Genomic DNA, 15449 nt, shown 5'->3' on the forward strand with positions numbered 1-15449 from the left:
ACAGATTCGTATAATAACAATAGCAATATTTGTTAAGCGCTTATTCGAGTTGTGTCCGACCCTTAGTGACTCCATGGACACATCTCCCCAAGAAAGCCCCAACTCCATCTGCAATCATTCTGGTAGTGTATCTGTAGAGTTGTCTTGGTAAAAATATGGATGTGGTTTACCATTGCCTCCTTCCACGCAGTAAAATTGAGTCTCCCCCCCTCGACCCTCTCCCATGCTGCTGCTGCCCAGCACAGGGGAGTTTTGTCTGGTAGCAGATTACCTTCCACTCACTAGCCACTGCCCAAGCTAGGAATTGAATGTATATGCATCTGCGTGACTCTCCCTCCCATATTCGAGGCCGGTAGAGTACTGCAAACTCTCCAGGTACAACCATGGGAGGGGAAGCACTGGGGTAATAATGATAATAATAATAATAATAATTGTTAAGCACTTACTATGTGCCAAGCACGTTTCTAAGTGCTGGGGTAGACACAAGGGAATCAGATGGTCCCACTTGGGGCTCACAGTCTTAATCCCCATTTTACAGATAAAGTAACTGAGACCCAGAGAAGTGAAGTGACTTGCTCAAGGTCACACAGCAGACAAGTGGCAGTGCCAGGATTAGAACCCATGACCTGCAGACTCCCAGGCCTGTGCTCGATTCGCTATGTCATGCCCTGTTCCACACAGGGCTCACATTCTTAGTAGGAGGGAGAACAGGGATTGATTTCCCATTTTGCATATGAGGAAACTGGGGTACAACAGTTAAGTAACTTGTCCAAGGTCACATAGCAGGCAAGTGACAGAGCTAGGTTTCGAACCCAGATCCTCCGACTACGAGGCCTGTGCAATTTCTACGGTGACATGCTCCTCATAAAAAATCAACACGAAGGAAGGCTGCCTTCTCATTAGATAGCCTCTGGATATCTATAAGTCTGGTTTGTCTGTGACACTAGATTATACTTTTTAGTCATCCTATTGCAGATATTCAAGTTATTCGGCAGGAGAGAAGTTGTGACCTATATATTTTGGCCAAATTAATGACCATGTTACCAATAAATACCTATTTCATATATTAATAAATCATATCTATTTATTGAGAGCTACTGTGTGCAGAGCATTGTACTGTACTCTGAACTGTATGTGCATATAGGTAGTTTCATGACACGAATAACCAGTGTACCACACTAGAGACCTGGCAATGAGGTTGACCTAAATAAGATATGGGAATCTGCGGAGGCAGGCACAGACTTTGCCTTGTTTCATTTTTTTTAATCTCTTAAGGCTCTCTCTAAGCTCTAGGTGAAAAGTGCTTATAATTACAATCAGAGGAGAATATAAAAATGGTAACACATTAGATTAGCAAAAAGAAAAAAAAAATCCCAGCTCTTGATGCCAGCCCTGAAGCTAGAAGGGCCAGATGCCAGTCACTGTTAATATGCATGATGGACTGTCTCAAAGAAACAGAAAGTCGGCTATTGTGGGAAATAGTCCACATCAAATTGGAGAGAATGGAGCAAAACTGAGCACATATATTTGGGAGGCTGTTTGTTTTGTTGCTTTGGCAACTTCTGAAAATAGTTTTAATGGAAGGAATGATCATGTAGATTGAAATAACAACTAGTGCTAAACCTGGTACAGTGCTTTTCCTGACCAGCTTCTCATCGAAGGCCTTTGAGATTGCCATCCAGGAGCTGCTCTGTGCTGATGGTTGTGCTCTGGAAGTGTACCACTGCAAAAATATGCAGAAGATCACGTATCTCTTTGCAGAGTCAGCAAACCCTATGAATGGATGATGAACCTGAAGATACAATATTGTGTACTAGGCTGGGAAATGCCACACAATATCCAAAGTGTTTATTCAGCAACACAGATCTGAAAGCTGATATGCAATTCTGCCACTTAAGCAGATGACGTCCCATGATGCACGATGGGTGAAGTAAAAAACTAAATTTGGAATCAATCATGGCATGTACTGAGTGTTCACTGGGTGCAGTATATTGTACAAAGTACATGGGTGACACAACAGAGGTGGTAGGCACATTCCTTTCCCACAGAGAGCTTATGGCCTACAGGGGGAGGTATACATTAAAATAATGTACTATGGCAATATGAAAGCAGAAATAATAAATGTGTAGTATTAAATGAGCATTTTCTGTGTGTGGAATACTGTTTTAAGTGCTTGAGAAAATATCAAAGACATCATGGTTGCCCATCCACCTCCATAACCAAGAGAAACGTCTCACCATCAGCTTCATGCTACTCAATCACCACTTCCCCTCCAATCTTACTTCACTAATCTCCTACAACAACACAACCAGCACACCTCAGTCCTCTAACACCAACCAACTGAAACTCCCTGCTCAACACCTCTCCCTTGGCAGAGTATACTAGAGTTAATAGGCACTATCTCTGAACTACTGAAATAATGATAACCATTGATTAAGTGTTTTCTAGGTGCTAAGCACTGTACAAGGCACTGAGGGATAACATATACATATTGTATATACATATACAATATATTGTATATACATATTGTATATGCATATACAATATATATATTGCACTCTCATCAGATTCAGTCTCTGTCTCATAAGGAAGTAACAATCTATACAGGAAGGAGAACAGGTATTAAATTCCCACCTTACAGATGATTAAACTGAGGCAACAGAGGTGTTACCTTTCTTGCTCATAGTCACACAGCAGGCAAGGGGGAGAGTTGGGATTAGAACTCAGGTCCTCTGAGTTCCAGACCCATGTTATTTCCACTAGGCCAGGCTGTTTTTCTATTTCTGGGCATCCTGCTGCTGAGTCACACTCATCCCAGACATTCAGCCTCCACCATTTCAACAAGTGATCTTGTGGCAGCCACCAAGGGCACTAAGGTCCCAAAATGCCAGGACTATTTGTCACTCAGAGCAATGTCTAAAATTTGAAATACCCCCATTTATTTTTCATTCTGGAGAAATACGCTGAAGAGAAGAGAAAGGAAGAAAGATGGAGGTGGATAGCTACTGCTACTCTTACTGAGCAATGCTTTTCATCCTCACTATCAGTGGTATTTATTGAGCAAGGACTGAGTGCAAAGCATTTTACTAAGCACTTGCAAGAGTAGAACAAAAGACGCTGCTTTCCAGGAACTCATGATTAAATTTGTACATTTAAACAAAGTGTTTTTTTCTGTGTGTAATGCAACTCAAGATAAATTTTACACAGATAGGGTGAGGAGATGACTCAAATTATCCAGGGGTACTTTCCAGACCCCTCTCCACCTAAGACATTTGTATTTTCTGACAAAAGCTGGTGGCAGCCACATTCATTGGAACATTCACCCTGGCTATAGGATAACACCTAGAGGGGTTTGCTCAACTCATGTCTCCCCATTAAAATCTACTACAAGAAGGGAGGGTGCGTAAGCATGCCGATTCTATCACTAACATTTGTGACCTTAAGCAAATGTTCAATACTTGATTAACTAACTGATGAGGAAATAAACAATAGAAATATGTGACCTTTAAAGAGCATCTAATGTTTCATGAAAAACTTTCAAAATGAAATTGATTCTGCTCTTACTTTATCTGCCCTTCCTTATTTTTTGGCTTATTTTCAATTTGGTGTTAAAACAGAAAGATATTCTCTGGATTTAAATTGGCCTGTAACAGGACCTATTAGCTTTACTCTTTGCAGTGTGTAAAGTGTGGCTCTCTTTAGTGGTGTGCTTCATTCAAATATGAATCCTGGGTTGGAGTGTTACATTGGAAGCTATTTAGGGCTCAAAGGCAGGCAGAGGCACTAGAATTTTCTGACCAAAGAATCACCTGAAATATCCAGTGCATTGTAACTTTTCAGACAAATGAACCAGAATAATGTAGGTTTGGAGGTCAAAATCTGTTTTGTTTTTCCTGGAAAAACTCAGTGTCTTTTTAGTCTGTTACTACAGTGGTCTTCTTGCCTTAGTTTCTTGCCTCCTGCAACTCAACAGTCCATCATCTTATTAAAAATTCTCATGATCTGATATTTGCATTAACAACTCTGTAAAATACATTTTCCAGGGGACCTCAGCTATTAACATTTCCCCTGTTGGAACGTTCTGATTTCCAATTTAAACAGCCACATTTTCTGTACCTGTCTCAATATTCTTGTCCTCAACTGCACTCTTGTCCTCAATTCAAAGTTAGTGGCAGCCAGTAACACCGACAGACTCAGACCATTTTAATCCAGGTCAAATTTCTAAAAAAACATCAAAATGAAAAACCCAAATTCTAGCTGCAGTAAACACTGCATTACTCACCTTAGACTGCCTGCTGAGTATATTTATTTTGTTTTCAACATGTCTGTCACCATTGGAGAAGTGCATTCTCAATTCTAAGCAATTTATTATACATATACATGAGTCCGTGTATTGGGTTTTTCTTACTCTGAAATGGTGCATCAGCATTGCACTGGAAAGTCAATATGTATTCATCAGAACTAGAGAAGCACGTGAAGGCTTTAGCGATAATTCAGGCATCTCAAAAGAGACAAAGTCTATGAAACTTTTCCCCTGCTCTGGGTCCTCCTCCAAAAAAACAGGGTCTTCTAGACCCTGATAGAAATCTGTCATGCAGGGAAGAAAGCATTGTAATTAAAAGCTAAATGTCAAATACACTGATGCATTTAGTGTGGCATTAAAATGTAGACACATAATTGTTTTTATTCTCAGTTTTGAGATTAGCAATCAATGCAATGTCTGTGGTTACCTTTTCTAGCAGGACTGCAAGGGTGCATTGGTTGTTTTTTGCAAAGGCTGAAAATCCTTTATGTCTCTGGGTGTTACATTTTTCTTGGAAAAAAACCGTATGTGGCCAGTACAAAGAGAATGTTTTATGCTTCTAAGAGTGGAAGCCAAAAAATATATAAAAACAAAAAAAACCCATCAAATTTACTCCTTAAATTTACTGACAGCCTGTCACAGTGAAATAAAAAATTGATATTCGCTTTGTGTATTTCATTTAAAATGGCTCAGTAAAAGGAAGTAATCCCATTCCTTGTAACCAACTGCAATTTGGACAGATATTTTGGCATTAGAATGTGACAAGACATTAAGCAGTTTCCTTAAATTCCAACATTTTTGAATTAGAATTAAACAGCTGGAGGGTCTAGAGTCAGCTCGGTGGACGGGCTGCCCACTTTTTATACCTGTTTCAGAGACTTCATACCTTGCTGCATATAGACCCAGCTTCAACTGTTCAGTTTCTCTTTTCTTTTGTTGCTGATCTTGCGAAGGAGTTGAGCTCTGCTTGACCACAAATGACAAAGGCAAAGGGAAAAATGAGCATGAAGAGACAGAATTCTCTCCTACCAATTTATCTTTAATGCAGTATTGCCTTGGAGAGTTTGGAGTTTTCCAGATTTAAAATTGATTGGTCTGACAACTGATTTGGTTGCAATCGTTTCTGATTCAGCTGGTCCATCCCAACGGAGCATCTGAGCTCCAGGTCTGTGTGGCCTCAAGACTGGCGGGACTGGCTAGAGGAACTCATTTCCTTGGGACTATTTGGGTTGGTCCAAATCCAATAAAACCAGGGCCGGACAGCAGCCTCCTTCTTTCAGACCAGGGCACAATGGGCCCCACAAGGGAGTCCTGAGCCACTCTCAGGTCTGCTCAGGTTTGGCAGCCCCAAGTAGACACCCTAACTGACCCCCTTCCAGGGTGGGCCAGGTGTTTGGATTTCTGCATTGGTTCCAGCTTTGTTTCTGAGGGCCTCTCACTGAGGGAAACTGGAAGACTCTGGAAACTACATCAACTCGTCCAGATCTTAATCAATAGAACCCTGCCAGTCTCAAAAATTAAACTACTTCCATGGGGACTACCAGGAAGTAACTGAGGCCCTAAAGCTAAGATAGGTTTAATGGAAGAACAGAAAAATTATCATTCAGAGGAAAATCATTTTGCTTCAGGCCAAGGGAGGGGATGATGGTGTGAGGATTGGAACCTGAAGGCCAGCAAATAATTCCGCTAATTAAACCTCCACTGCCCAAGCACAGCAATTGCCCTATAAGATAGAGTGTTGAGCCCAGGACTGCCTAGACTCCACAAAAACCCCAAACCATCTGTATTACAGCAATTTGTATGGAAGCAGTATGGCCTACTACAGAGATCATGGGCCTGAGTGTCAGAGGACATGGGTTCTAATCCTGACTCTGCTTCTTGTCTTTTGTGTGTGATCTTGGGCAAGTCACTTCATTTCTCTGTGCCTCAGTTATACCATGTGGACAAAACGAGTAGGATTAGACTGAATGGGATGGCCTGAGGAAAGCATAATCCTTCTGCCCTATGAAGAGAGCAAGGGAGCTATTGGAAGTGAAAAAAGCCTTGTACAACCCTAACTCAGGGATTCTCAAAATGTATATGTTACTCCATTGTGCACCTTTCTTTATCATAATTAAAGATGCATTTTAATTCTGATCATTTCAAGTTATGAAATTTTACAAAATAAACAAAGCCTTGCTACTTCACAATAAAATAATATGGAATGACTTCTTTATAATCACTTTAGGTTTAACCCTGACCTCATATATTTTAATTATGCAGAACGCCTAGCAAAACTCCTTTGCAACAAGCAGCACTTCATTACTTATAATTCCAATTTTATAACTTTTTTGTTTGATCTGCTCTAGGATTCATTCTGAAGAAATTCAACAGAATAAATTATCAGTCTCCCCAACCATTTGGCTGAAGTTTTGAATATTTAATGTATTCACACATGTATATTATTTATGAAACATTGATTATTATTCTATCTCAATATTCCTTTTGTGCCCTGAGAATTGGGGATTTAACTTATCCAATCTTAAACACAACACCATCTGTGGGAACATTCCAATATGGTGAAAAGATTAAGATATTTTGAGGCAATGGGCCGAAAGTGAACTGCCAAATAGAGTTAACAGATTGAATCCTTACTGCAGTTCAGATCAGAGAGCTTTCTATACGATGGAATGATGGTACATTAATTAATCAAGTATCTCGAAGAACTGTCATTGAATGGGAGCTCCGGAATGTATCTCAAATGGGTGACTGGGTATCAGTGTAGAGAGTTTTGTAAGGAGCCAGAGGCAGTCATAGAAATGGTGAATAATTGGCCATCAGTAAATTTATTTTACTCGGGCAATGATAATAATGACAACAACAAGAATAATAATTGTTATTATTATTAATGATATTTTTGGCATTTGTTAAGTCCTTACTATGTGCCAGGCCCTTTAATATGTGCTGGGCTGGGTAACAGCAAACAGGGTTGGACACAGTCCCTGTCCCATATGGAGGTCACAGTACTTAATCCCCATTTTATATACAAGGTAACTGAGGAAGTTAAGTGACTTGCCCAAGGTCATACAGCAACATTAGAACCCAGGTCCTTCAGACGCCCAGTCCTGTGCTCTATCCACTAGGCTATGCTTCTTCTCTTGTTATTATCCAGGTACAACCTAGGGAAACTCTTGGAAAAGAGTACTTAACGTTCAGTAGGAATATTCCAATTCCAGCTTGTGGATAGATGAATGTATTTTAATAAACAAAACCATGTAGGAAAAGTAGAATATCATTCTGACATTTTTCACCTTGATTATACTGGAATCAATTGGACTACTTGTTTACTTAGTGAATAACAATGAATTTCCTGAAAGTCACATTTAGAAGGTAGTTTACACCAATTCTCTGGACATGTTTGTAATTGCTATATGGAAAAAATATGTACAACTTATTCAATAAAGAGACATAATTCTCAGGGGTAATTTATGCTCAAATAATAACTGCAATGCAGAATCCTCTGAAACAATAAAGCATTATATCCATTAAATGTGGTAATATTCTCTAATGTAATGAGCTTTCAATTGAATATAGAATGTTTTAGCTAATAAGGAAACTGAATAAAATTTCTTACATACCTCCATCCAGAACGTGGGAAAGCATATCCATTATTTGGTACTTGGTGCTTCTTCGTTAGGATTTCTCTGCTTTTCCCAACTCTTTTACATTATCATACAGTCTTTTCCCTATCACTAAATCTCCTCTAAAGAAAGTTAAACTGGAAACACTTCAGTTTCCCCCTTTATTTTTTTCAGGTGTTTTAGGTCTTCTTCCTCACTTCCTTGTCCATGATCTGCCATAAAGTGAATAATCCAACTAAAGGAATTCCTTCAAAGCCTGATCAAAGGTCAGAAATTGGCAATCATATAATTCCCAGCCACTATGTGTTTTCCACTAGGGGCTCATCCTGTCTTGAGCTGAACTTCATGGAATCCCAGTTTCTCTGAATGCTTCAAATTCAGATCATCATGAGATAAGCCCAGAGATCTCCTTGAGAGGAGGGAAAGAGTGAAAGGGGGCACTGAACCCTAGAGTTATAGAATGCTCTGGCTCATCTTAGACCTAAAAATCTCTGAGAAGATGAGGGTGATTCTGAAGCATAGGAGATGATCAGGTTCCATGGACCTGAGATGCTTTGGAGAATTTCATATTGAACTGAATCACAGAAGAACACACAAGAATTCCATTAGTATTTAGCTATCCAATTTCATGTAACTCAGGGACTCTATCCCCAGTTCATTATTACTGAACCAAATAATAATAATTAATAATTATGGTATTTAAGTGCTTATTACGTGCCAGACACTGTACTTAGTAAGCAGAGCACCGTACTAAGTGTTTGGGAGAATGCAGTATAGCAGAAGTGTTAGACACATTCTCTGCCCACAACATCCTTACAATCTAGAGGTAGACCACATCTGTAGGGATTTTTTTCTTTCCTTTTAATACTGGTCACTTTGTGTGCATAGACTCTAATGGTAGTAGTAAAGTACATCTGCTTTAGAGACAGAGTCATCCCTGGACAGATTGTGGAGCTCCAAGGACTACAAATCCTTCAACTCAAAAATATAGCTTTGAAAAGTAGGGGATTCTCCAAGAGGAGGTCATCCACCATGGGCCATCTGTAAGCTGTAGTTGATCAGGCCTGAAGTGTCCGTGTCATATCTGACCAGTTTATGGGCAAACAAAAAACCCCACCACTGCCTTACTCTGTGGACCTGATTGTTACCATTCTCATGAAATGTCCAAATGCTTCATATTGCAATGGTTACCATGAATTCCCTTCATGAATAATCTCATCAGAAAATAAGGCACAATTTAAAACATCACCAAGATGGGAATAAAACACCAACAGGGAATAAAATACCAACATGCAAAAAATGATGTCGACATAAATGAAAGTCAGGGTAAAGGGATAAGCAATTCAGGCTGGACTGCAAACTTGTGAGGACATTTAGAAAATGTTGGAAAAAGATTCTGAAAAGTTCACAAAAAAGAGGTTGAGAGTAGCAATACAAATGAAAGACAGCTTGAAGACAGTCAAAAGGTATAAAGTTGAAAGAGAAAAGCATGAATGGAGAGAGAAGAACTAACAGAATCAAGATGAACAAAATTCTGTATTGTCCTGTTATTCACCTAAAAGCCCGGCTAGTCATCCCTAACCTCAGTGTGCCCAGGACTAGTGTTGGAAGTCATCTGGAAAGAGATGAAAAATGCAGTTTGAGAAAGGTCAAAAATAACAAATCCCAGTGTGCTTCAGTTTCAATTGCAGGAAATATTTAATTTGATAGAATATGTCACTGTTTTCAGTAAGTGAATAAAGGGAGCAAATCAGGGCAGTGCAGCAGGGAGTGGGAGAAGAGAAAATGAGGGCTTAGTCAGGGAAGGCCTCTTGGAGGAGATGTGCTTTCAAAAAGGCTTTGAAGTTTGAGAGTTATTGTCTCTCAGTTATGAAGACAGAGGGTGTTCCTGGCCAGAGGCAGAACTTGGGTGAGAGCACAGCAGTGAGATAGAAAAGACTGAATTACAATGAGTGGTTGGAACCAGAGGAACTCTTGGGATAGTAAAATATAACAGTGTAGGTAGATACCTCTTTACAATAAAAATGCTTCAAGAGAGAGGAGTAGCTGATTTTCTCAATGACATCTGCCATCTCCTCTCCACCCAAACTGCTACTATGCTGATCCAAACATTTATCATATCTTGCCTTGATTACTGCATCACCCTCTTGGCTACCTCCCGGCCTCCTCTCTCACCCCTCTCCATCTCATTACTGCTTGTATCATTTTTCTAAAATCTCATTCATCCCACTCTCTCCACTCCTAAATAACCTCCAGTGGTAGCACAACCACCTCTGCATCAAAAAGAAACTCCTTACCATTGACTTCAAAGCACTTTATTTAGCTCTTTTGTATTGTGCTCGGCCAAGCGCTTAGTACAGTGCTCTGCAAAATAAGTGCTCAATAAATGTCACTGATTGAATCAGAGGTGAAATGAGCAATACGATTTTGATGAACTATTTAGTATATTCCTTAAGTGTCCTAGACACCACACAAAACTCAGACAGCAAAAGTTGAAAAGCTTACTAGGGTTAGACACACCCATGACTGTCACTTTAATGAATTAATACAATATTTACAAAGTGCTTACTACATGCTAAGCACAAGGTAAATATACAATAATCAGATTAGACAGTCTCCTGCTATAAAGTAGGACTTGCACTAAAATGGCTGGTGATCAGGTAGATTAAGCCTAGTTTGCAGATGAGGAAACTAAGGCATTGAGACACTTAATGGCAGCAAAATACTCTGCACAAGGCCCTTAATAAATTTGTTATTACTACTACTATTTGAACTTTTTTTACCCATCAAAATCAAAAAGATAAACTACTGATTCCTGAAGCAATTTGAGGGCCAATTATGGTTGTTTTTTTAGTTCTTACTATGTGTCAAACACTTGTTCTAAGCTCTGCAGTAGATAAAAGCTAATCAGGTCAGACGCAGTCCCTGTCCCACATGGGGCTCACAGTCTAAGTAGGGTAGAATGGGGATTGAATCCCCATTTTACCAATGAGAAAACCGAGGTACTGAGAAGTTACATGACTTGATCAAGATCACCCCGCAGGCAACTGGCAGAGCCGGGGTTAGAATGCAGGTCCTCTGACTTCAGGGCCTGTGTTTTTCCCATTAGGCTAAGTTGCTCTTCACACTGATGAACCACCTGTGCTGGGTAGAGGAGAACATGTGCCAGTCGCTCTAGTCTGACAATATGATCTTGCTGTAGTTAAACAGCAGCAGCTGAGTGAAGAGAGACAGGCGAGAGACATCCCCTCTTTGTGTCTCAGGGATGTGCGTCTCACTTCTGAAGGTACTGTTAATCCAGTACTGACTACTTCCTGGACGTTCCTAGCAAGACATGTCTGCTGCGCTGGAAACCCCTTTGGAGTAGACTGCAGGAGCAGCAGAAGTGGCATGGCTTTGACAGAACTTACGAGTGGGGATGGACTGTATGTCTCTCCTATGATGTACAACTGCTCTCCTCCAGGATTCCCACCATTTCTACGGTCCTAAATGTCTCCCTGGCATAAAACGTGATGAAAGAGGGTTTGCCAGTTGCCTTTTGAGTGCCAGGACAAAGAAGTGATATTTGTGTTCTGTGCCACACAGGACATCCATTTTTGTGGAGCCAGTTTTTGAAAATATTCAGGCACCTGATGGAGGCTCTGCTGTGTCAGAAGTGACTCAAAGGAAAATAGACATCAGGTTTCTATAGCACCTGCTCCCTGGGGATTACATTTCCTAGATTACCAGAACCCAGCAAATCGTGCAGAAATTAAAAATTCAGGAGGAGTGCTTTGGGTTTTCCCCTTCTTCCAATCTACTTGCAATCTCATTCTCTGCCCACCATTCTGAATTCCCTGCTCCACTTGGGGAATAATGAATAACCACACCTACGCTGCAGAAGACTTGGGTGCCGACAGAACAGTAACCATGATTTTATGGAAGTGTTTTGTGAGTCAATGAAATTTGTGTACTTAATACAAAAATTAAGTAGAGAAGTGTAAGCATTTGGAGCTGCTCTGTTTTTTACCCTGTTACTCTCCCTAGTTTCCACATCTGAGTAACATGGGGAACTTAGAGTTTCCTGTTGGTACTATGAAAATACTTTTCCCTGGCTTTCTCCAGTTCCTTGGTCGATGAGGGGAAACAGCACAGGTCTGAGAGACAAAGGATCTGACTTCTAATCCAGACTCTGCCACTTGTAAGCCATATAACTTCTCTATTCCTCAGTTTTCTCATCTGTTAAAAAAGGGATTCAATACCTGTTCTCCCTCCTTAGACTCTGAGCCCTATGTGGGACAAGGCCTGTACCTGATCTGATTATCTTATATTTACTCCAGTGCTTAATATAGTGCTAGCACATAGTAAATACTAAATGTAATAATAATCAATATGATCAAATGTAATAATCAATATGATTACAGAAAAGACAGTGTTGCCTATTAGAAAGAACACAGGCCTGGGAGAACATAGGGCACGTGGGTTCTAATCCTGGCTTTACCACATACCTGCTATGAACTCGAGCAAGTCACTTAACTTCTCTGTGCTTCAGTTCCCTCAACTGCAAAAACGGAATTCAATACCTTTTCTTCCGTCTGCTTAGACTGAGAGCCCCATGCAAGACCTGCTTATCATCTATCTACCCCAGTGCTGAGTGCAGTTCTTGCCACATAATAATCACTTAAAAATATGATAATTATGATTAGTGTAATTACAGTGTGCAGGGAATGCCATATTATATCTACTTTATCGGAGACTTTTAAAGAGTTCAGAGCCTTGGGGCTCTTTCTGTTTGTTGTTCTCCTGTCCATGAAGAGTTGCTAGGCTGATTTCCAAATCAGGTATTTACTGCCTTGCTTGAGGCAAGTGAATGGATGGGATGATTTCATGAGTTTTTTCTCTTTTCCTCAATCCACCATCCCCCCCGCACCTCGCCCCACTGCTCCCTTTGCTCTTCCCACCCCCCATCCCATAGCACTTGTATATATATATATATATGTACATGTCTATAGTTCTATTTATTTACATTAATGCAGGTTTTACTTGTTCTGATATGTGTGTATATATATATATATATATAATATATATATATATATAATTCTACTTATATTGATGCTATTGATGCCTGTTTGCTTGTTTTGATGTTTGTCACCCCCCTTCCAGACTGTGAGCCCACTGTGGGCAGGGATTGTCACTCTGTGTTGCTGAATTGTACTTTCCAAGTGTTTAGTACAGTGCATTCTACACAGTAAGCTCTCAAAAAATACAACTGAATGAATGATTGAATGAATGAGTTTGGATTCAATGGCTCCTGTTTTCACATAGTGGTCAGTCCCAGTCCTGTTCCTACCACTCCACACCATAATCAGCCTCTCGGCATGCCTGTAGGCTGCTGATATAGGGGAGGATTAAGAACCCCAAAGTGTATGGCTCAGGATCTCTTTCCTTTCTTTGCCTTTCTTCTCCTGATCTGATCTGGGCTATATGAGGACTGATCTCATTTATTTGCCAGCTACTGAAACCTAGAAGTCCTGTTCTACTGTGTGGACTGTGGGACTATTTAAATGAGCTACATTTGAATTTAAACCCCAGGCTTCCTGTGTGTGTTTTTTTTTTTAATGTCAGGAGCTAAGTGGACAAGGCCCATGCTGGGCCATAAAATTAGGCCCATGCTGGACTGTATCCTCTGCTAAATCCACTGCCAGAGCAGAGCAGAGCCAAGTCTAATGTGCAATTGTATACAGGGGACAGAAGAGCTAATCAAACAAGGAAAATAAATGGTTTTAATGTTCCAAAGGGAACATTACAGAAAATACAGAAAATGACACGATTTTAGCAGGAATGTTGTTTTCTATTTCAAGGAAACTGGAAGATATTCTTGTGCTAAACTAATCTATGGTTTCTTGTCGATGATATATAACTCCATTTACAGCTGTAATCTGGGTAACAAAATGAATACTCCATCACTGTACTATGAATAGTAAATTAACCCAGATAAAAGTGTTCAACATCCTATCAAAATCATTAAGTAACTAGAAGACTAAGATTGGTGAGGATGTATTGGAAGCAATTATAACTAATGAATACATTAACTTGAAGAGGGAGGACAGTTTCAGTGTCATTCTATTCTCTGAAAATCATATTGGGGTAGAGATGGGTAAAAGAATTTTAAATAGCATGAGGGATTAATTGGTTTACATAGAATTATTTTGAAGAGAAAATGGTTTCTTAGCAGATAGATTTGTTAGACAATGGAATGATCCCCTAGATGATTAAATAACAAGTGTCGACCAAGCATCTGAGGAAAAAAAATTCTGGTCAGCAGGATCTTGATCTATTCACTGTATTGGGATAGTGGTGAAAACACTCAAATCTTTTCAACTGTAAGAAAGCACCCAGGTACAAGAAACACAGACTGTAATTGATGAAAGAGATGGTTCTCTTCACTTCCTGAATTATAGCATTTTGTCATGAATCATAGTATTTTGGCATGTACATGGTCTCTGTATAGACAGCTTTCCCATCTCTTCACCAAAACCATACTCCACTAAAATTCCATTTTTCTTTACTCTTATTATGCACTCAGAATAACTTCAAATGAGTCCTGATTATTACAGCCACATTGCTTCTTCCATCTTGTTTAGACATTCTTCTGTAAATTAGGCTTCATGGCTTCAAATTTGTACTCTATGCAGATGATTACCAAGTCTGCATCAGCAACCCTGATCTCTCTCCCTCTCTTCTTGGATGTCCTGCCAACACCTCAAACTCAATATGTCCACAATATATCTTTCCACCCAAACACTACCCTTCCCCTGACTTTCCCATCACCACAGATAGCACCACCATCTTCTCTGTATCACAAACCCATAACCTTGTCATTATCCTTCACTTCTTTCTCTCATTCAACCCACATATTCAATTTATCACTACATTCTCCTGGCTTGACCTTCACAACATTGCTAAAATCCATCCTTTCCTCTCCATATAAACTGCTACCACGTTTATCCAAGCCCTTATCCTATCCCACCTGGATTACTGTATCAGCCTCCCTGCTGACCTCCCTGCCACCTGTTTCTCTGCATTCTATTTTTACAAAAACATTCAGTCCATGTTTTCCCACTCCTCAAGAACCTCATCCACCTCCACACCAAACAAGAATTTCTTACCATATGCTTTAAAGCACTCAATCACCTTGGCTCCCTCCTACATCACCTTGCTATTCTCCTACTACAACCCAGCCCTCACACTTCGCTCCTCTACTACCAACTTACTCACTGTACCTAGATCTCGTCTATCTCGCTGCCGACCATTCGCCCGTGCCCTCCCTCTACATATCCAACAGTAAGTCTTCCCCACTTCAAAGTTCTAACTGAAGGGACATCTCCAAGAGGCCTTCCCTGACCAAGCCTCTTTTCCTTTTCTTCCACTTCTTTCTGTGTCACTCTGACTTGTTCTCTTTATTTATTCCCCCTCCCATCCCCACAACATTCATTCATTCATTCAATTGTATTTATTGAGCGCTTACTGTGTGCAGAGCACTGTAC

The 15449-nt window shown here is 40.1% G+C and overlaps 1 non-coding gene across 1 annotated transcript; it reads right to left on the reverse strand.

Moving 5' to 3' along the window:
* Positions 1-255: 255 nt before the first annotated feature.
* Positions 256-393, reverse strand: LOC119931877. The gene has a single exon (XR_005452182.1). It is a non-coding gene; the product is annotated as a small nucleolar RNA SNORA7 (small nucleolar RNA).
* Between the last annotated feature and the right edge of the window lie 15056 nt (positions 394-15449).

This window comes from Tachyglossus aculeatus, chromosome 8, assembly GCF_015852505.1.
Source record: "Tachyglossus aculeatus isolate mTacAcu1 chromosome 8, mTacAcu1.pri, whole genome shotgun sequence".
NCBI classification, from domain to species: domain Eukaryota; kingdom Metazoa; phylum Chordata; class Mammalia; order Monotremata; family Tachyglossidae; genus Tachyglossus; species Tachyglossus aculeatus.